Source organism: Temnothorax longispinosus, chromosome 1, assembly GCF_030848805.1.
Source record: "Temnothorax longispinosus isolate EJ_2023e chromosome 1, Tlon_JGU_v1, whole genome shotgun sequence".
NCBI classification, from domain to species: domain Eukaryota; kingdom Metazoa; phylum Arthropoda; class Insecta; order Hymenoptera; family Formicidae; genus Temnothorax; species Temnothorax longispinosus.
In genome coordinates, this window is record NC_092358.1 from 9,791,362 (window position 1) to 9,813,714 (window position 22,353).

Here is a 22,353-nt window from a genome sequence, read left to right on the forward strand (position 1 = left end):
TTCCCGCTCAGCTTCTGCTCTCTTCGTTACTCCCTTCGCTGGCCCTTTCGTTCCTCTCTCGCGACCATTCTCTACTTCGCTTCGCCTTCCTCTCCCTCCGTCACCTCCTCCCCCGTCAGTATCTACACCCCACGTTTTCTTGTCCCCTCTCTTTTCGTCGCACGTCCTCTTTTTCACCGTTTTGCTTCCTCCTTCTCTTTCTCTTTCTCTCTCTCTCTTTGCGAATTGCGACCGAACAACCCAGCCTAACAACCGCCACCGACGCCTAAAACCAGAAAACTCCGTCTCTGCTTTTCTCTCAATCCACTCGCCAGTCGTCCTTTTCAATACTTTCGTCATCTCTTATCCTTTACCATTAGAATTTTGTTATCGACTATTGACACGAGGTCCAGCTATACCAGTCTAGATAACTCCTTTATATGTATACAATATTGTATTCATACATAGTATTCATACATTAAAAACGTGTTACTTTTTTCCCCACACATTATTCTTTCCTTACATTGATCTTTTCTGAAATAACCGTTTACATTGATGAGCCATAATATCTCTTTGATTACAACCCATGAGCCACGAGGTGATCGCTTTACACAAAAGTGAAGCGAAGCGACTCAGCTAGGGGGGTTGAAAAGCTCTCGTTTCAAGAAAACCGCGTCGGATAGCTGGAAAGAGAGATAGGAAAGAAGACGAAGGGAGAAACGAGAGCAGCAACGACCTAGCGAACAACGTCCGCAGCCGTCTATTTACTTATGCAACGGGCGACGAAGTAAGGGGGTGGCGGCGGCTCGCGTGGTGGGTGTAAGGGGTCGGAGCCTCGGGCTCTGTTTGTTTTCGTTGGACCACATAGCGTGATACGTTTGCGTAATGCGCTACGTCCGTCGTCCTTTTCTCCGCCATATCCTCCTCCCAAGTCTCCGCTAACCACCCCCTGCCTCTCCTCTCTTATCGCCCGTCCCCCCTTGCCGTCCCCATACCGTCATTCTCCGGGGGTAGCAACGGCTGCGGTAGAATCTGCCAGGCGGTAACTCATCCGCACGGCCGTATTCTCGGATATGTTTTTGCTCGTTCTCTCTCGCCCGTTTCAACTCTCCAACTATACGTTCTCTTCCTTTCCTCCTTCTCCCCCCGCCCCCCGTTCCCGCCCGCCTCTATCTTTCTCGCTGCGCGGATCTGCCGTCCGTTTGTCCGTTCATCCGTCCTACGTCGTCGTTGTGGTGTTCATTTTTTATACTGGTCGCCGACGTCACCACGAGCTGACGGAAAAAAAGAAGTTATTTCTGCCCGCGAGAGACGCGAAACGTTCGGTTGCGTGAATCGCGAGACTACGTGAATTCAAAGAAATATGGTGATCGCGGAGATTCACCGCGATTGTTCGTGGCTCTCAGACGTGAGAGATTCACATAAATCATGAAGTTTATAGCAAATAACGAAAAGTTGTTTAGAATGTGTGAGAGAGATATTTATATATTATAATAAAATAATTTATGTATTACTCTCCTTAAATATTATTCAATACTTACGAAATGTCAACTACATCGCGGAAAAAAAGGAATAGCTATTATAGTAAATCAAGTCGTAAAATATGGATACCTAACATTTTTTGCAGCGAGAGCAAAATCTTTTTGCAATTATTACTAAATAGCTCTCGCTGCATACAAAAAATATTAGTTATCCATATTTTACGGCTATATATTTGCTGTAGTAGCTAATCCTTTTTTTCCGTGATAATAATAAGACACGTATATGTATAATTCATAACATTAATTTCAATAAGAGAACAATAATAGACAGAATTAAATCACGTTATTTTTCTATAAAAAAAATAAAAAAAAAACCGGACGCATTAACGCAGACGATACTAAATGAGCGCTTCTAATAAGATAATTAGCCGTTTCGATAGAGACTGCAGGTGATGTCAGGCGATGACAGCAATTTGCTTGATTCAACACGCCTAGCAAAGCGTTTGCTTCCGCTCCATTCCGTCTAGCAGGTCCCGATAAATCTCGCGTAGGATCTCTACGCGAGACGGTTAATTTCATAACGGACCGTCGAAAGCGGTAAAGAAGAAGAACGGTCTTCCCATGCTATTCCACAAAACTCGTGTACGAGGTGCTTGAACTGGACGAACGATCGCGCGGCTGCTCTCCCTTAGCCTTCTTACAAACGAATGGCGGGCATTCGGGGGAACAGTAAAATGACAAGCCCGTAAAACACGATCTTCTTCCTTCGAACGACCTATCAATGACTCGATGGGTAACGTGATTCGAATTCGGTCGCGATGCGCGCGCGCGCGTCCCGTTTGCATTCAGGAATCCGAAAACTTCTGGCGGAAGGTCGCGAGGGGTCAAGGGAGAATGGGAGGGAAGCGCGAGGAGAAAGCGAAGTTCTCTCCGCGACTGCGAGAACGGAGAAGGAACCGACGCGACGTGATCTCGATAGACGATGACGGCGACGGCGACGACGACGACGACGAAATCGAAGAACGAAAGGGTTGACGCAAACGCAGGTTTTATAGTAATGTCTACCGGTTCCTGGCGCGTCGGTGTATGCCTATGTAAATACGCGTCAACGATCCCGTGTGTAAAACGCACACTATCGCTTTCACCTCCCTCTCTTGCTCCCTTTCTTCTCTCACCCCTGGCTCCCTCCCCCCCTCCCTCTTCCACACACATTTTCCGCAATATCTACGTACGATGAGAAGAAGAGGAATTGGATGGAGGAGAACGAGAGAAAGATGGAGATAGAGAAAGTACGGGTTACATACTACTACCACCGCCCGACTACGGGGCGGATGGCGTGGACCCCTTGGATGGTTGCCTCATGAAAGATGCATAAGACGACTCACCGGGGGCGCGATAAAGAGTCGACAACAGACAAACCGACAGTCACCCCTGTGCACTCCCTAATACCCGGTGCAATACACCGCCAGACGTTGGCGTGTAGGAATACGGCCGATGTGGCCGCCACCCACCGCAGGGGGGGAGGGAGAGGAGAGGCTCCTACTATCAATTAATTATAATCTAGATTGATGGATCCGATCCACGCCGCTCGTAACGGAGATTAGTTTCGCTTCTGTCGTTGTCGTGCTTGTCGTCGGTTCTCATCTCCCTCCCCCTCGACTCTCTTTCCTTCCACCCCCTTCGGCGAGTCGAAAAAGTTTGGCGATTTTGCTAATAATTTGTTAGTGAAATTTCGATTGACGTGCCAATTTATCGGTTTAAATACTTTAAATTGCCATTTTCAAAGTGAAGTCAATAGCAACAACACGTCGATGAATGACAGGAGCAAAAGAGAGAGGAGAGAGAGAGAGAGAGAGAGAGAGAGAGAGAGAGAGAGAGAGAGAGAGAGAGAGAGAGAGAGAGAGAGAGAGAGAGAGAGAGAGAGAGAGAGAGAGAGAGAGAGAGAGCGAACAAGAGAGACAGAGAGGGAGAAACACATCGTCGATGTAACACAGAGTTACGTTTGTCGAGGTCTGTGGGCTAATGGCATGCAAGTGAGCGGTGGCGATGGCGGCAGCCTCCCGGCCCGTCGCGCGCCCGGGTCGATAGGAATTAGCATTTTTATGGGTCTATCTCGCTTACGCGCTACGGTGCCCCGTGGCACCTAGATTCTTCGACATTGTTCACGCACGCTTCGTACGCACTCGCCGCCGCAGTAAACGCCCGTCAAACATACGCGCATTCGCTCACGCCACGAGTTTCTCCGCGAGACATTCATCTTTCGGTGCCTCTCGATCCGCACCATCCGAACGTCATGAGATATGCATGAGATATGTCTTTACTCGTTCTTAACGTTATAATTTTGATCAATTTAGAGTTCATTCTTGCGAACAAATTTTATTGTGACAAGTATATGACGACAGACGTAAGAGATATACATTTTTCCATAATTCAAAATTTTTATTGCTTTTGATTTCTGAATTTTATTCACATTCCGTTATTCTTTTTTTTTTATACTGAATCGATAAGAAAAAGAGATCCATAATAAATCAATTCCCAAATATTGTGATCAAAACGATGACAGCGACAAATATATGACGACGGACGTAAGATATACATTTTTCCTCGTCCATAATTTAAATTTTTTATTGCTTTCGATGTCTGAATTTTATTCACATTCTGTTATTCTTTTTTTTTCACTGAATCGATAAGAAAAAAAGATCCATAATAAATCAATTCCTGAATATTGTGACCACAATGACGACAGCGGTGATCTTTCGAACGTCAGCGAAAAAACTTGCGTCACGTATACGATCAACTTTTTCGGCAAATCGAGCGATCGGAGAAACTAATTGGTGATCCTACGCATGAGCAACTTTCGAAAATGCGCCGAAGAAGTAAAGATAACAAAAAAGCAATAAATTTACAAATAAATTTATAGTAAATTATCAAACTTCCATTAATTTTATAAAGTTAACTTTCATAGTAATATAGTAATCTATTCTTCATAAAGTTACATATTTATAATTAACTTAATCGTTCCAATCAAACAAACATTTTGAATTGATCTAGAAATGTTAACATTCAGTATGCTGAAATAGCCAGAGAATGGAAAATTTTTTTCATTTAAAAACATACACAATTATACTTTATTTAGACAAAATATAATGTAGTGCTCGTTTATTGTATATATATATATATATATATATATATATATATATATATATATATATATATCTTTTAAATAATCTTATCATGTGGCGCTTTCCTAATCAGAATCCGTGAATGCACGCGAGATGCAAGATGCATCGATAACTTCCGGAGGTTCGGATAGACAGGCCTCGATCGCAAGTCGAGCGTATCCCGATCGACGTTATGGCTGTTGTTCTTCTCTTCAAGGCGAGCTCCAAGGCGTTATCGGCGCCGAAACGCCTGGGCGGTATTGCGCTCGAAGGGTAAACACGCGCGTGCATCCCCGTAAAGTCTACACGCGGCCTATGGGGTGTTTAGTGCGTATTACGGAGAGAAAGCGGCCATGGGGATGGTTACGGGGTCGGATGAGAAATGATGAAGACGAGGACAGACAGATGGGTGGACGGACGGAGGGCGAAAGAGAGGGAGGGAGGGTAGAGCGAGGGAAAGTAAGGGTGCGTGAGACAAGGAGAGAGGGATGACAAAGAGAACGCGAGAGATGCGACGAGGACGTCGAAGGGCCGAGGATCTTCGGCGGAAGGCGCCTGCGCGTTTCCATGGGCACCGTGTCTGTACGCCCCCTCTTCCGCAAAACACTGGACGGAGAAGAGAGGAGAAGGTATATGTCCCATTCCAACGCATTCGCGTCCCCTCTTTAGTCACTCCATCTCGTTCTGTCACCGCTCGTTCTCCGCGCCCTGGTGGGCACACTCCGAGGGACATCCTCCGCGGCAGCCTCCCTCGTAGCGCACCCTTTTTCTCTCGCTCGCCTTTCATCACCTTCCGCCGTCTTTCTCGTTTCACCGTTTTCTTCTCTCGTGCTCGACGTCTACGCCACGAATCTCACGCGTGACGCGCACGAACGGCGACTTGATGTTCGGAACCGGAACGCAACCGCGAGAACTCGGACGCACGATCTCTCGAGTCGAGTCGCTCGATATCCGTTTCGTTGCGAGAGTACGGATGCCGCGTCGATTTTCTTCGCGAAACCGAGGCTTCTCGGTCATCTCGTTAAGTGATGACGTGCCATTCAATCCTATTACGATTATAGAAGCTCACGGGCTCTGATAATCATTGGAATTAAGACCATGTTTCCGGCTTTGATGATATAACATTAAACTATTAACTATCCTCCACATAAATTAAATTGCATAATTTATGCAAATTTTATCACAAGCCAAAAGAACTTTCTGTTTATAAGTCTATCCCAAATCCGCCGTTGAACGGAAAGGCCTCGAGAAGGGCCAATTGCGTGTGCATCATTGTATGCAAGATATGCAAGAAACCTCGCGACGCGACGCCCAGTCCGATTTCGTCGTTATAAAAACATCAGTCAACCGCCACCGTTTCTGTTTCAACAAAGTTCGCTTGTTCACCGCGGCGGTTTTTCGGATTTTACATTCAGGTCCATGTTTTGTCCTCCGGGCCACTCGACGAGCGACGGACGTGAGATGGGGACAGGTATAAAAAGGTAGAAGTATAAAAAGCTGCTACTGCTGCACACCGAAAGTCGAGATGGAACAGCGCGACCGCCTACTTCGATCACAAGACACGCTCCGTTATACGCATGCACAGATCGCCTTTACGTGGATATATGTCGTTTCGTACGTCGCACGACACGATCGATTCGGCGCTTCGATCTGTCCTCTGGCAAAAAAGGAAAATGAGCATTCTGTGCCGAGAAAATCGAAAGTCCCACTGACAAACATAAAACATTTTTAAATATGAATATACAGATATAACATTTAGAAACATATTACGTGGGTGCGCTCTTCAGAATATTATGACAAAAAAATAATTTTAATAATATACTCAACTTATTATTTCCTTTATAGCATCGTAAAGATAAAAATTTGACAAATAATTGACATATTTATACAGCACTTAAGTCCAAGCAGAACAAATCACAGATATTTTATAGAAATTTCTCATTCGGAGAAGTATTCACGATCAGGAACGATATCGTGCTTTGTAGTTCCAAGGTCAACGCTTATCGCGTCGCGAGACGCAGAGGCTTACGTACCTCAAATCTGGAATATGCGCGTATCATTTACTTAAGCGTCGCCGTGCTCGTCGCGGATGCTTAGGATTTCTCTTACGCAACAACCTGTTTTACGAGGCACACTATCCCACGCGGACCGCGTCCCGCGTGGGCTACGGCAATGACTGCCAGCTACATTTATGACGAAGTTGGCGAGTCGCGGAGACGCGATAAACGGCAACTGCGAGCGTACCGTATTTATGTCGCGAAACGTCCCTATCGATACGCTGATATAAATGCGTCGTATACGTTTCAGGCACACGTTTTATTTTTGCACACCGTTCTCGCAATTATGGGTGTCCCGCAACGGCCGCATTTTACCCGTTTGACGAACATCTTGTAATTACCCGCCGATCAAACGCCATCAATTACGTTTGTCCGCAAAGACGCGTGCGACGCGCTACGCGATTATCTCCTTCAAGAACGCTAATTACGACAATCCTAAGGATCCTGATTTATATCGCGATTATTAATTATATACACTGAAAAAAAATTTGATCCGAAAACATATTTAGTCCGATACGTGCAACTATAAACATGTTAGTTAGTTAACTAAACATTAATTGTTTCAAACAATTATTATAAGTTGTACTAAAAAAGGGATAGTGCATTCATGTCAACCATCAAAATTTTTTTATAAAAAATTATTTAATTAATTCAACTAATGTTTAGTTAAACTAACTAAAATGTTTAGTTGCACGTATCGGACTAAATATTTTTTCGGATTTCTTTTCAATGTAGAATTATGATTATGATGTGTATAGAAGTTCGTGTAGGATATATAGGTATTTTTTTTTTAATAACACCACGTAGCCTTGAATCTTAAACGGGATTTCCGCGGGATATGACGCAACATATGTCTTTCTGAAGTTCAAAAAACTTAAATTTACGAATATTTTTTCTTAAAAATCAAGCCATATAGAGGTAATATATACATTTTTTTGGATTCGACATAACCCGCGATATTTGCATTAGTGCTAACTATTTATGTTATCAAAAGAGCATTCGCGTGCTATTAAGCGAAGCACATTAACTATTAATTAATTATTTATATTCGAAGCGCTGATCTCATTCTACTCTGCATAGCTACAATATATTGGATAACAATACTCATTTCACAGATGCACGATTTACCATATCTCAATCTCGTATTCTGTAATCGTGAAATAAACATTTAATTGCCCCCATGATCGGTGATACGAGGAAAAATTGATGGCCTCTCGACGGGGAGGCTCAGCGTGCTCCTAAATGGAGCACGGCACGTCGAGTCATACGGAGAAGGTAGGGGAGTCGTGCGAATAAAAAGGGCTGTTTATGATTTTTCTATTGAAGCGTAACTAGGTGGCACGCGAGGTAGTACGGGTAATAAAGTCCTTTACGCGGCAACTAACCGCGCCGGCGGGCCAGGGATTCAGCCGAGCGCCGCATGCGTTTATCGTTTACTATCGGCGTTACAGCCGGTCGTACACATAAATCGCTTTACGATCTGTCGCTAAAAACGGATTTCATGCGAAAGTAGGTAGCTGCCGGTAAACCGCAACCGCGCGCGTCTTCGTATCGCCGTGCGAATCATGAGAAGAAACCACCGCACATCGTGCGGACGACCACCAATATATACATATACGAAAGTCTTGTGCAAAGGTTCTAAACCTTAAAAAAGCAGCGCCAAGTTTTTTACAAGAAAAATTTATTTATTTTATTTTAATTAAATATTTTTATTTTATAATGTTACCTCTTTAATTCTTTGTGATTAAAATAATTCTTTGTAATATTATAATTTTATCAAGGAGAATTAAAACTACTACCACTTGGGTTGATAGAAAGACTCTCAGGAATACAAAGATACATACCACTTGGGATGAGTTAGGTAACACAATTTTGTTTCATTTTTTAAAAGTAGTTGCAAAATTATTTTTCAAAGTGTATATATTCTCTTTGCAATTGGCGCAATTTAAAGATTTCATATTTTTTTTTGAAATACGTATCACTTAGGTTGAATTAGGTAACGCAATTTTGTGAATTATTTTGTTAGGGAGAAATAAAGCTACTATACATATATCATCACTTGGGTTGAGTTAGGTAACGAAATTTTGTGAATTATTTTGTTAGAAAGAAATAAAGCTACTACCATTTTAGATTTTTAGATTTACAACATACATTGCGCGTGTATATACATATACGAGCATTAGCGGCGATTTCACAACAGGCCGGAATCGATCGGCCGGGCCGGTCGTACGACGAAAGAATCGCGTTTCAATGGTTGTTTCGCGCCGACTCACAAAATGCGCGCGCTAAAATTTCCATAATCACCTCGCGAACGTAACCAACGATCCGTCTCGCCGCAAAATGGAACCGCGGAGATATACAAATGTAACGAACGATTCCTTTAGAAAGTGGAGCTTAAGCGGAAGACCACCGTTGTTCCACTTTCACGAAAAATTCGTTTACCCTTCCAGGTAATAATGGTTTACAATGGGTAAAAATGGTTACTCAATTTTTTTAATTATTTACACTTATTTAAATTACCAATTATACGGTCATCGGTAATTCAATAACATATTACTGTGTATTTTTATCGTTGAAATTACGAAATTGGTATAATAAATTTGGACGGTTTATCATTGAATATATTTATTATCTTCTTCCCCATTTTAACGGAAACGACGGCATTGTCGCGAGCATTTTCAAGGATCGTCGATGCAGCGAATGCGAGAGATCAGAAACGACCGGCGCGAGGAGCAAAGGATAGAAAGATGAAGAAGAGGAGGAGGAGGAGAAGAGAGTGGGACGTGAGCGAAACGGAGGACAAGATGATGGATGGTCCCTCTCCACCCTTAGCTGCATCGCGCGCGCGAAGTGAGGGCGTCCCGACGCTGACGACGATGCTGACGCTAATGAGCAAAATATGAGGCGCCACCCTACCACCCCTCTTCCGTCTTTCCGCCCTCTCGCTTTCTCGCCCCCGTTGTCGAGCGCGGTTCTCTTTCTCGCCTGCCTCTCCACCTCCGGCCTCGCCAGGTATCGATTGTCGTTCGCGTTCGCCTAAAGACCAAGAAGAAGAAGAAGGCGAGGCGAACGAGGGAGGGGAGGAAGGTTTCGTCCTGGAACGAAAACAAGACGATCTATCCGTCTGATTACTCGCGCGCCACCCGCCTCCCGCGATTCCTCGCGTATATTCCATTCTCGGTTTGTCTACGTGCATTACCGTATCTTGATCGCCGCTGCAGTAGTCCTGCCCGACGATAAATAATGACCCTGTGCCATCCACGAAACTCTAAATACTGAGAGAGAAATCTTTGTTTCGTTCGAATATTCGAATAAACGTCAGCGGTGTGCAGTACGCCGCGTAATAAAATATAGTCGATGTCGCGATCATATTATGCACGATTATAAAGCATATTAATAAAGGAACACGAGAAAGTGTTACAAAAAAAAAAAAACGATGCGAATCGTCGCGAAATCGAAATAAATATCATCGATAGAGAGACCCGATAAATACGAGCGTAACGAACGATCTTCGATGACGTTAAATGACAGAGGTACAGCGAGATAGAAATTGCGGCGAGCATTAATGACGAGCTGGTCGCTCTTTGTCCGCTCCTCGGAACCTTCGTCCAGCGACACCAGCAGCCAGCACCACCGCCAGCACCACCGTCGCCATGGGGTTAGCACTGGATGTCCACACTCGTTTTTACCGCGAACGAGATGCTCCGACGACGAAAAAGGGGCCCGTTTAATTTCATTTCGCCGGCACCGCCCCTACTCTCGACGCCCGAAGCGACGAGGCACCGCGAAAAAGAAACTCTTCGACGTTTTACGAGCGTTCTCGGCTCCTATCCTCCACCACGTTCCAGCGCCGTTCGCGCCAGTCCCTTAAAGGGGACCTCGAAAATCTGCCTGTTGTCGCGGCGCAGCCCTTCGTTAAACGTCTCGAGCCCGGTATCTTCGCGGTTCGCAACGGTGCGAAACTTTACCTTATACTGCGCGATTCTTTATTGCAGTAGCCGATCCTTCGTAACTCCGTATTCGCAAGCTTCAAAGTCGTAAAGTAACATTGTCGCGTCACAAGGTGGACGGAATACTCGTATATATATCCGAAATGTCACGCAATTTAATGTCTAAAAATTCTCTCGAATTAAAAGAGTAATGATTCTACAAAAATATATTATGTGTCGTGGGATTAATGAACCGGATATTTTTAATCGTGACGAGAGTCAGATGAGTTGGAAAGAAACTTTGCGACTGTCCGTAATGCAAATACCCTTCGTCTCGCGCGTCTCCACTTCTTTTATTGGGTCACTCCATTTTTGTGTTAACGATCCCGTTTCGGTGTCACGCCTACCACCACGGCCGAGACGTAGAAGAAAGGTTTTTGCGACGCGGCTCACGGCGAGAGCTCGCTCGCACAGCCTCGTTAGAAATTACCGTGCAGCCCATCCTTCTCGCCGTTAATGAAAGCCGGGTTCTGCGTGGCGAAGATTATTCGCGGTTTTTACATGCCGAGGCCATTCAACGCACAGGCGAAGACGCGCAGCCTCCTGGTCCAGAGGAGAATACCGAAGACTGATGAAAGGGAAAACAGAGCAAGAGCAGAGAGAGAAAGAGAGAGACGGCATCGGGAGTAGGCTAATTAATTTGGCAAATCATCGCGTCGCAGTGTAAACAGGGTGGTTCGATCTGTCTTTCCCGCACAAAGGGGGTGTCGACCAGAATGAACAAGAACGGCGGCGAGGCTGGCGCGGGGAAGTTTGTCCGCCGCGAGGGTGGATATCAAAGGGGAAGACGAGGGATATCAATCCCCGGAGAAGCTACGGACTCAGCCTCCGCCAACTGTATAGCCGACGCTTCCGCAGTTCTCAACCGCGAAATCCTCCGTTCGAATTTATCGCCGTCGTAACCGAACACTTCCTTCCCAGTAAGCTCATCCCCATAACGCGCGTCGAATCTTTTCCACAGTTTTTCAAAACGACTGATTTCACCGATGGCTCTCTCTCTCTCTCTCTCTCTCTCTCTCTCTCTCTCTCTCTCTCTCTCTCTCTCTCTCTCTCTCTCTCTCTCTCTCTCTCTCTCGCTCTCTCTCTCTTTCACCGGATAGTCCAATAGTTATATGTAGCTCGATGTTTATGGCTCTCTGAAGCATTAAATCTTCCCGTGTAAAGATCTATCGGATCATCCACAGAAGTAGTCCCTCACGGACGTTTCGTCTAGTCAGACATTTAATAGATAAACACCGACGTTTCACTTCAAATGTCTCTTTGTATAGAAGTACCTATACATATAGAAAAACTGTACGCATAGAATTATTTCATTTTATTTATCAGTAATTTTTTAATATAACTGATTGATTCGTTAAAATACGAATTTTACAATTATATTTTGCGTATATGACGATGATAAAATGTCTACATTTATTGATCGATACCCGTGCAAAAGCTACATAGAAATACAAGTTGCTGTTAACTCTTGCATATTTTTAAATCAAGGGATTTTTACTCGAAACTGTAGACGCAGAGCTTACGTCGGTTGCGCTCGCGTGACAATCGCGAGTTCGGGCACCAATGCGGTGACACGAAGAACACCGTACTTTAGCGCCACGGCTTCGTCTCTCTGCTGTTGTATCTTATCGGGGAATCGCCGAGCTTGGTGCGAGGTCAAGGCGTGCTATCGTGGCCACGCGAGCCGCCACGAGCCGCCTCGCGGATATACGAGGTCACCCTCGCTCTTCGATCTGGACGTCTTCCTCGCGGTAACGTACGAGCGCTTCACGTGCCTCACCGAGGTCCGGTCGTGACGATTCCGCCCGAACATAAACCTTGCTCTTTATTTAGCTAGTTAGCTGGACGTATTAAGAATCCGCGCGATTCCGTAGCAACATGAAAAGTCGCCGCAGTACAAGGAAAATTCCCGGTACCTCGTATCGCAGAGAAGCCCCCTATCCTCTCTATGCTGACCCGAATTCGTCTGATACACGAACTTAATAACGACGAAGCGTAAGCAACGGTCAAAGAGAGGAACGACGACGACGACGACGGCAACGACGACGGAAGTTGTCCGGAGCGGATACGGTATGATTCACCTGTAATATCGTTCCCCGGAATTCTCGGGGAAGTTGGAATAATCTCATGCGCGCGGTCGTCATCCAGAATCGTTGGTAGACGTCGTCGCTGGCTGGTTATCTTCGACCGCCGACAAAAGCCAACGTAGAATATGAAGGAAATCGTGAGCACCCCTACAGACTCCTTTTCTCCCCCCGTCGGTGTCTCCCTTTCTCTCTCTCGCTTTCTCTTTTTTCGTGTCTTTCTCTCTTTCTCTCTCTCTGTCTCTTTCTCTCTCTTGCTCACCCATCCATATATCCGAACAGCTATCGCTCTGTCTCTATCGCGTCTCCTTTCTCTCTATCGCGGGCTAGGGGGACCGAAGGGGTGCGCCGGGCGCGCGGGGTGGTTCTTTCCCTCCTGTGACGGAGGAGTTGAGAGTGCCGTTGAATATGCATGAGAAGCTCGGGCTCCTATCTACCGTCCTAAAAACATTCAGTCGACGCTGAAGCGACCGATGCTCGGACCGACCGCGCGCCTCGTCGCTCGCCAATCAATGTCTCCGACAGGCTCGTCTTGCGAAAATTTCTGTGAGACGCCAAGACGATTCCTTGTAACCACGAACAAGAGAGTGAGGAGGGCACCGAGAGAGAACGTCTTCTCCGACCTAACGCTGCCATTGGCCGCAGACGTGCGCTGACATTTTTATTCCATGGAAGAGAAACCGCGAGGTTCACTGTGCCCTGGGGAATGTTTATTTCACTGAATTTAGATCACCGTTTTTTACTGACGTACCGCTGCTTCACGACTGAATTTTTAATATTGGAGTTTGGACGAGGGGTTAATGTTAAAAAGATATTTCATCGTTTTTCTTATTGTTAAATCTTACTTCAGAAAAAATATCTAAGATCAATCATATTTTACGTTTTTCTTTCTCCCACATATATGTATAAATCCGGATAACAGATGTAACTATCTTCTAACGTTAAATAGTAATGCGCACGTTTTTTTGCCAGAACGGATTTGACATTGGAATCCGCTCGCGCCGTAGATCAGCTTTATCACGACGACCATCTCGGCCATAATTATGTTGTAACCGCGCGCATAAATGCCGGCGCGTAAAGTGAAGCGTGTTAAGCGTGACTCGATTATCTTTCGAATCAGACACGGAAGAACGCCGTGTCTGAAATATCGCTCTCGATCCCGAAGAACGAGCGCGATCTCGCCCGCGCGCGTGCACGCGTGCACACGCGCGCTACTTAACTACGCGCGAACGCATATATACGCAGGAATGCTTAATGCATTCAAATGATATTCACTCTCGCGCGCTGACGCGAATGCTTTCGACAAATTAACGCCGTGTATCGAATAACTATCTACCCGCTGCGAGAATGCGCGCGCGTGTGTGATGCGTGTGTGCGCCCGCGCGCGCGCGGTTTCTCGAGCATCTTGTAAATCAAACATACGATCGGTAGTTCCGATAACGCCTCCCCGGCGTTTCGCTCGATATAATTCCGCAGAGGAACATTCGTGATTACGTGTAAACGTCTCTCCCCCCGCCGCGGCGCGCCGTCTAATATTCATACACCGTAGGAATCGCGCGGTAACTCGATAACTCTCTCCAGTAACTGGCAATAGTTAACCAGTTAATCGCATAATCGTGTATATGTCCATTTTGCGGTGCCGAAGAAGATAAGAAATCGCCAGACTGGCTTGGAGCTTGCGCTGCGTTTACAGATACGTTACGCGAGGTCCTTCCCGCAGGAAGTCCTTTCTCGTCGTTTAACGAGACCTCTAAGGTTTGATCATTTTTTAACCGGAAGAATTCTTTCGGTCCTTATCAGCGAGGTCCGATTAAACGCGACAGGAAGCAAGGTGGACAACATGGCTCTGTCGCCATCTCTCGGCGACGCTGGGAGACAGGGTAGCCATTTTGTTTCTGGAGGTGGCCAGAAGGTCGCCGTGGTGTCGCGGCACACCCGCGCATGTCCATTGGTCCCTCCTACGATGTCCTCCCGACGGCGGCGGCGGCGGCGGCGACGGTTTCTCTCCTCCCGCTCCTCCGCTCCGTTTCGTCTCGCCAGAGCGACGAGGCGAGAGACGACGTACCCCTCTACCACGGCCCACGGCTTCTCCTCTTCCATCCCCCTACGCAACGGACTCTCCCCACCTCGAGTCCACGACTTTCCCACCTCGGGGGACCCGACCACCTTCCCTTTTGTACCCGCCGCACCCTCTGGCCGTCGTCGCGGCGGCGAAACGCTCCCCCTCCCCTTCGCTCCTGCCACCCCCTCGCCGGCCACTGCCGACACGGCCACTACCATCGTCTTCTCCTCCGGTTCTCTTCCACCTCCAACGGCGACGATCCCACCCATCCCACCGTTGTGCGATATTATCACTCCGTTTTACTCGCGATTTATCGGCCTTTATCAACTACATTGCCACCGAACGGTGTGTATCGTTGCTGCCTGGCTGCCGCGATCGCATAGCCACGTTTCGTTCCCCGGCTACGATCCACGCCAAGTTCTCTTCCACGGCACGGCGTGCCCTCGTAAATCAGCGCCGGTGGTTTATCGTCGTCGCCCGACTGAAAACCGCAGAACCGACCTGCTCCCGCTTTCTCGCCGTGTCGTCCGAAGGTCGACAACGGTGCGTCCAACTCGCCCTACTCGTCCTGATGATTTTTTCTCGTTTGCACTATGGCGTGAACAAATATCAAACAGCTTTAGACTCAATAGATTTATACTCAAATACGGGGGTAGAGATTTGTATATGAACCTCTCTAATCTGGGATACCAGTTTGCATACTGATAAATGCCAAAGTTGGAGATATACGTCACGAAACATGCGTGGGATCTTACGATTACATGTATATTTGCAGCGAAAATAAAAAAAAAAGAAAAGCGAATAATAAATTTTGTACAATACGTCAGGGAAAGAACTTTTAATTGCGGGATAAGTCTTGCGCAATTATGCGAAAACGATTAGACCGATGACATTCAATTTGCTCCAACTTGTACTAATTACATTTTCGATTTTATATTGTCTAGTCTTATTGTAAATTTATTCCTTGATGAACAAATTATCATGTCTTTTAGACGAATCATAACAGATAATATATTGTTCTTAGGAAATAGACAAATAACACAAAATGTGATCGTTGCCCTTAGAAACTTGCGAACCTAAATAGCAGGTAACTAAAGAGTGTTTTATGTCTTTCTGTAGAGCTTCTAACACAAACTTTATTTAGGGAAAATGTGACTTCCACATTTTGCGGGACGATTAGATGTCAGATTCCGGTTTCTCAGAGAATGCATTCGTCATATCTCGCATCGATCGGCCGTTTTTGAAGCCGTCATATTCAAGTTTAACTCCGCGAGATGATGCTCGATTTCCAACTAGTTACACTTAACACAGAACTCTAACGTTCGCGTCGCGTCTCTCGACACCTTCCTCGCTTTTCCTTCGCCTCGATCGAACTCGAGGAATCGAGCAAACGCGTATACAAAAATTCCTATCATCGCCTCCGTCTATTCCGGCAAAACTATCTGCCACCCATCTACGCGGGTCTTTCCCTCTCGTTCCAGTTTGGGAACAAAGGGATCGCCGCGCGATTCCATTTCCCGTCGTCATAGTCGTCGCTTTACATCCTGTTCCTGACTCCACGATGTGCTTTCTCGCAGGCTCTAACGCGCGAGGGGACACCGCTCGCTCACTCGCTCGCGTGCGCTCTCGTTTTCGCACATACGTGTATACGTGTGTACATACATGGATGAACGTGCGACTCGTGCGTACGTACACATACGCGAAACGCGTGTCGGTCGCTTATACATGTGTACATGTACCTATAGAGTATAGAGATATATACATATATATTATATATATATATATATATATATATATATATATATATATATATATATATACATAGTATATATAGATATACATATATACGGTGGATAGGTAGGTATGCATACATCGGAGGCACCGATGCACGGTAGAGTGCTTTCGAGGCGAGTGCAGTAGAGACTCACGGTGCTGCACGGTCTGGTGATTAGCGCCGCCCCCTGGGGACGGCAACCGCCAATCGGTGGACGGCGTCGCGGCGCCCGTCGTCGTCGCTTCACCGCACGAAGCCGCCGCTGCTGCTGCCGCCGCCGCCACCGCCGCCGCCGCTGCCGCTGCCGCCGCCGGGAGTCCCCTGCGGGTCCGCACAATCGCGGATATAGCGGATAGCGTCGGGCAAAGCCACGACAAAAATCAATCACTCGCTGCTTCCTCTTGTTCGCGATGCTCTCTCCCTCGCTCCTTCCATCCATCCGCCGCGCGCTTCTATTTCTGTTTCCCTCCGGTTACACGGCTCGTTCTCGCTTCCTCTCTTTCTCCGTCCTCGTTTTCTCCATCCGCCGTCAACCGCTCGCAGTGACTGTCTGCGCGAAACCGAAACGCATCTATCGCGCGTTTTCCCCGCATCCGGTTCTGGCTTATCTCCCGCAATATCCCGCATCCCTACAGGCATCAGCCGCTTCGCGAAGGTTCACCAAAATCGTGACTCGATATCGAGCGCGGAAAAACGCAAAAAGCAGCTGCAGAAAGCTAATTGTGAACTTTTCGATCGCTATAAATTTTTCTAAACCTATCGATGTAAGAAAACAGACATTTTTGTATTCTTTCGACTTTATTTATTAATAAATTAACAATTAACGTCGAAAACCGTCGAGTCTCTGTAATATTCCCCTTCTCTCATAATGTTCCCATTCATGCTTCACCACTGTGAAGATCGCTATTCGCGGAGTTCGGAGGAAAATATGTGGGAACGACTTCGTCGCTGTGCTTCACCGTCGCCTCGTCGAGGCGTCATACGAATTCTATCGTCGCGAGTCGACCGATTTTTCTCGCGCGATCTTCCCACGTTCTCTCGCATCCCGCACACGCGCGCGTATCATTCTTCGCCTGCGTCGATCCACGTCCTCGACGCATGCAAGAGCGGGACAAGGACAAGCGAGATCCCGCCCGACCTACCGGACTGACCGACGACCCGCCTTGAATTTCATTCACACACCGCGAGGTCGACTCTCGGTACTTACGCGGAATACAAAACGACGTTCCCATGGATCGGACGATACGGCAATACGTCGGCGTGAGCCGCCGAAATGAGAGAGGTAGCCGTGAAACTTTTCAAGTATCTTCTGGTATCGGATATTACAAGGATCCCAGTATTAGAATGTAAAATTTATGCTATGCAACTGACCTCGTCTTGCGTACGATTAATTTTCCAATTTATAAATTCAAATTTCCTTTATTCATTAATAATGAATTAATAAGTTTCATGCGTATTACACAGAAAAAAAGAAATGTCAAATCCAGACTTATATATGCTCGTATGCAACAATCTATAATTTTGAAGTAAGATTATATTGCTTTAAATAAAAAAAATTTGCTTGAATGAAGTCATTTATATAGTCGTTATATAGTTCAACCAAGAATAAAAAAAGTTGAAATTCTTATAAAAAGATGATAGATTATTGTATAGATATATATGAGTATGTAGGTTTTGATTTAGCACTTCTTTTTTTCTGTGCAAAAGATTCTAGGACTTCTTTCTAGATAAATTAAATTTTAGGATTATTATGAGTAAAAATAAGGTATGATTAATTGCGAGAAAGAATTATTGCGATAAGATTTCATTTTATCTTCAAACTTATAATTATTGTCGCAAGTTAACTCTTTTTCGTTTTTCTATCGCGCGTAATTTTCGTTGTCGCGCGAAATAACAAAGTTCTCACAACTTCGCGAAATAGGGGAGCGATATTTTTCTTACTAAAGCGACCCTCGGTATATCGCTTAGCGAGACCATCGTCACGTCGCAGCGGCGGACGTGGTTATGACACCAAATCGATCCGCGAGCTATCGAGCGGCGAACTTGCTGCGCGCACAGGTATCTGAAAGAACTTCCGCCGCCGCCGCCGCCGCCGCCGCCGTGCATCCACGGCTGTAGTTTCCCGAAGCGGCCAATTTCTACGGCCGCGTTACGCGATTTTCATAAATTAAGATCGGGAGGCATGCGTACACGGCAGCGGCACGAACATAGACATCGTGACAGCGAACGTCGGGTAGGAAAGGAGAGCGGCGCGGGTAGGAGAGGAGAAAGACCGGAGACCGGAGAAGGAGGGTTGAAGCCCGTGACTGAAAACATCCCATAGCGATAAGAATCTCCCGGCGATTAATTGGTATGACAGCGGCACACGTTGCCGCCGCAACGCGCCGCGTTAGATCGCGCAGTGCGCCAGCCGTGACAGTGCGTCCGTGTATCTCGCGCGATATCTCCTTATGACGATGCCCGGTCGACGACTCCACTTCGTCCTCCCCTATCCACCGTCTTAGGTTCTTGTCTACCAGTGCAAAATAAAAAAAAAAAAGAAAACGAAAAGAAGAAGACGAGAAGGATGCACCAACGTTCCCGTGCCGATAAAGAAGGGATCACCCTTGCGCCACGTCGCAACGTGCTGCAAATTCTCACCGGAACTTGTAGTTCCGGGAAAAGCCTGTAGGGAGGCCAGCTGGCGGAAGTCGTCGGGGCTGCGGAGCGCCGCGCTTTACCGCGCGAAAGCTCTCGCTCCGAACGCGGAAGAGAGCTTCGCCCGGTGCAGGGATCTACTTGCCGCTCGGGGGTTCGCATCCCCGATGCCGAGCCCTCCTCCACCCTCTTCCTAGGTGGATGCGCATACCCACGTGGTAATGTAGGAATCTCGGGAAAGCTCGTAGGACCTTTATCCTGAGGCCCGGTGTCCTAGACGTCGACCTCGCGGTAACACGACCAACGTGAGCTTTTCATTGCGAGTTTATCCCGCATCCACCGTGACAACGACGTTGGATAATGAATTTTAAAACAGAGCGGGGAACAGTTTTCAAGTCGCGAGTGAATATCTAGAACATATAATCCGAGTTTCATTCAAGCGTTGAAATATTCAACTATGTAAGTGTTAAATATCACTGTTTTTGTGTATTTCTCATCGTATCAGATAATGATTGCCATAAATTTTCATTATATTTAGAAAAACTTAATCTAAGATATTCCCTGTACACGTATAACAGCGGTAATGATTAATCTATGTACAAAATATAAGATTATTATAGATATAAAGATTGAAATGAAAAAAGTAGTCGCGAAACTTTAAAAGCATTTCGAAATACATGGAAATACAGCTATCATTGGACATCGAGGAACGTGATGAGATTGATTTAACGAGATACGGCTGTTAATCATCCCGTTGAGCGATGCACGATCGGCCTTTGTACAATAACATCGGTACGCACACACGCGAGACGATAAAGCGCAGCTGCAAGAGTATAGTCTTGTCCGGATCTCTCCGATTGCCGCTGCGGTGTCCGAGGTCAGCCGTGTTGGTTCTTGGGCCGTGTGGCTGGCCCCGAAGATCGTTGGTCCACCTGCTCCGCGCGCGCGGCAAGCGTTCACCTGCACGCCCATGCCAAACTTACATTTTCACACGCACACGCGGTCATACACGAAAGATATCCACCTTTCGTCTGATCGCACGAACGCTCATATACGTCTCAACACATTGGCGATTCCAAAAATCCGATATTAAATCTGACTAAATTCGGTAACTCTCGTATTATGGCTCTGCTTCTTTAGCAATGACTTTATTAAGAGAAAGTTTATCTTTCTAATTACGATCAAGGAAGAGAGTTGAACATTTAAAACAATGTTTAAAGTATTGATTCTATTAGTTAATGGGTTGCTTGTTTCTTTTGGTATGAAAAGCAAATATAATTGAGACATTTTTCCACATTCTTTCCCTTTTCTATTAAACAGATCCACCAAAGTGGCCAACGATTTATCTCGAGGATGTCACGATTTTCTTCGATATCTCATCGGTTACATAATTATCCGTTTCTTTTCCCCACGGTATCATCGTAACGAAGGAAGAAGAAGTTTGGAAGCACACCTTGCGCGACAGGTGCCATTCTCCTGGGTAGCAGGCGCAAGTAACAAGTACCCACGCGCGTTCGCTCATACGGCTTCTCTCTTCCACCGGTTCTATCTCTTTCACATGATAAACGCGCGTCCACGCTCACGCTCTTACTCCACGCGTATATGCCTACCGGTCGCCGCCGTCGTTGCCGAGCTATATCGTCTTGGTGCGCGCGCTGGCCGTGTCCGGTAGACGCTATCGTCGGTACTTAAAAATATGTTAGCGGCCGGCATATAAGCACCGTGACCTCCGTGATACGATCTAAAGAGCCCGGGAGGCCTGCTGGGACAGCGCGTCAGATGCTTTTACACGCCGGCAGACGGGGTGGATTGCCGAGGGTGACACGGGAGAGAGAAAGCGAGAGGAAGACCGTGACTGTAACCGTCACGCCGGACATCGCTGGACGCCTATCACCAGAAAAAGGCCGAAACGAAGGCTGACCTATCTGATACAGTCTGAGACACCGGGCTCGTGCACGTGCTCGCACATTGCGGTAAAATTTAATGTGCAGAAGTTCTTTAATTCTTGCTGTTGCGAGACGAATCACAGTTTGCCAAAAACGCAATATTTATATTACGTTTGTCAACAAAATTGCATCTTATTGACCGATTTATATATCTTATGTGAGAAAAGCTGTCATTGCCAGAGAATTCTGCATCAATTATAGATGCCGTTGATATTTAAAGATAGACACTATAAGCTTAATACTTCTTAGAAAAGTAATTCTCTCGTTAATATTTTCGAAACACAAATTCACGACGTCGAAAGCTCTTCAGGCAAGACTACCATTAATAACGCGAGGCACAGGAGCTCTTTGTTTAACCGCGCGTCATTTGAGCCCGTGGTGTGTTAGCTTCTGGGAGGAAGTAAGAAATTGATAGATCCTCTCTGTGTATCGGGTGAGAGATCGGGTGAGAAGGAAGTAGACGATAGTCTCCTTCGCGACACGGAGAGGCGGCAGTCGGCGAGGCGAGGAGAAAAGAGGTCGCGTCATTGCTGGCCATGGCCGGTGATCGATGGCGCTGGGCGTTATCTTCGCTACCCCCTCTTGTTCCCGCGGTAATTCATCATCTCGGTCTGTTTTTCACTTACTTTATATGCAACATATTCCGTAATTTTTATTCAGTCAACCAGCCACCGCCGCTGCCGCCGCCGCCGTCGCTGCTGCTGCCACAGCCATCTCCATACAGAACCCGCCTCATAAAACGCCGGCGAGCCAGCCTTCGGTGGACCGTCATCCCCGCGAATCGCGAGCGATACAGCTGAAGAAGCGACTAACGTCTCCTCCGGTCCAAAGTAACTCTCCTCGGAACGAAGTCCGAGGGGTTACGCAAGCTTGCACTCTATATGCTAAGGAATTTCGATATGGAGATCCGGACCGGGTCGTTCCCCGGGACTGGTCAGTTTGATTTATTGGCTCGAAATCGAGCCACGCTAAATTTCGGGGAAAATATGCTGTCCCCCAGCCGTGTCACGACGCCCCCGTCTCGCCACTGAACGCGCCGCGTCCTCTGACCGGGCTTTCCCGGCCGGCGATATTTCCATAAAATGAATTATTAGACTCTCAGATATATCCGGGAAAACGCGCGGGATGCGCCAGGCTCTGTCCTCCGGCATAGTTTGACAGAAATCTCGGGGTGAATTTATGT

General features: G+C 46.6%; 1 long non-coding RNA gene across 1 annotated transcript in view; it reads left to right on the forward strand.

Annotated features, from left to right (window-relative positions):
- The window catches only part of LOC139811061 (uncharacterized), a 153,722-nt gene that overhangs the window by 37,753 nt on the left and 93,616 nt on the right, over window positions 1-22,353 (forward strand). The window lies entirely within an intron of this gene.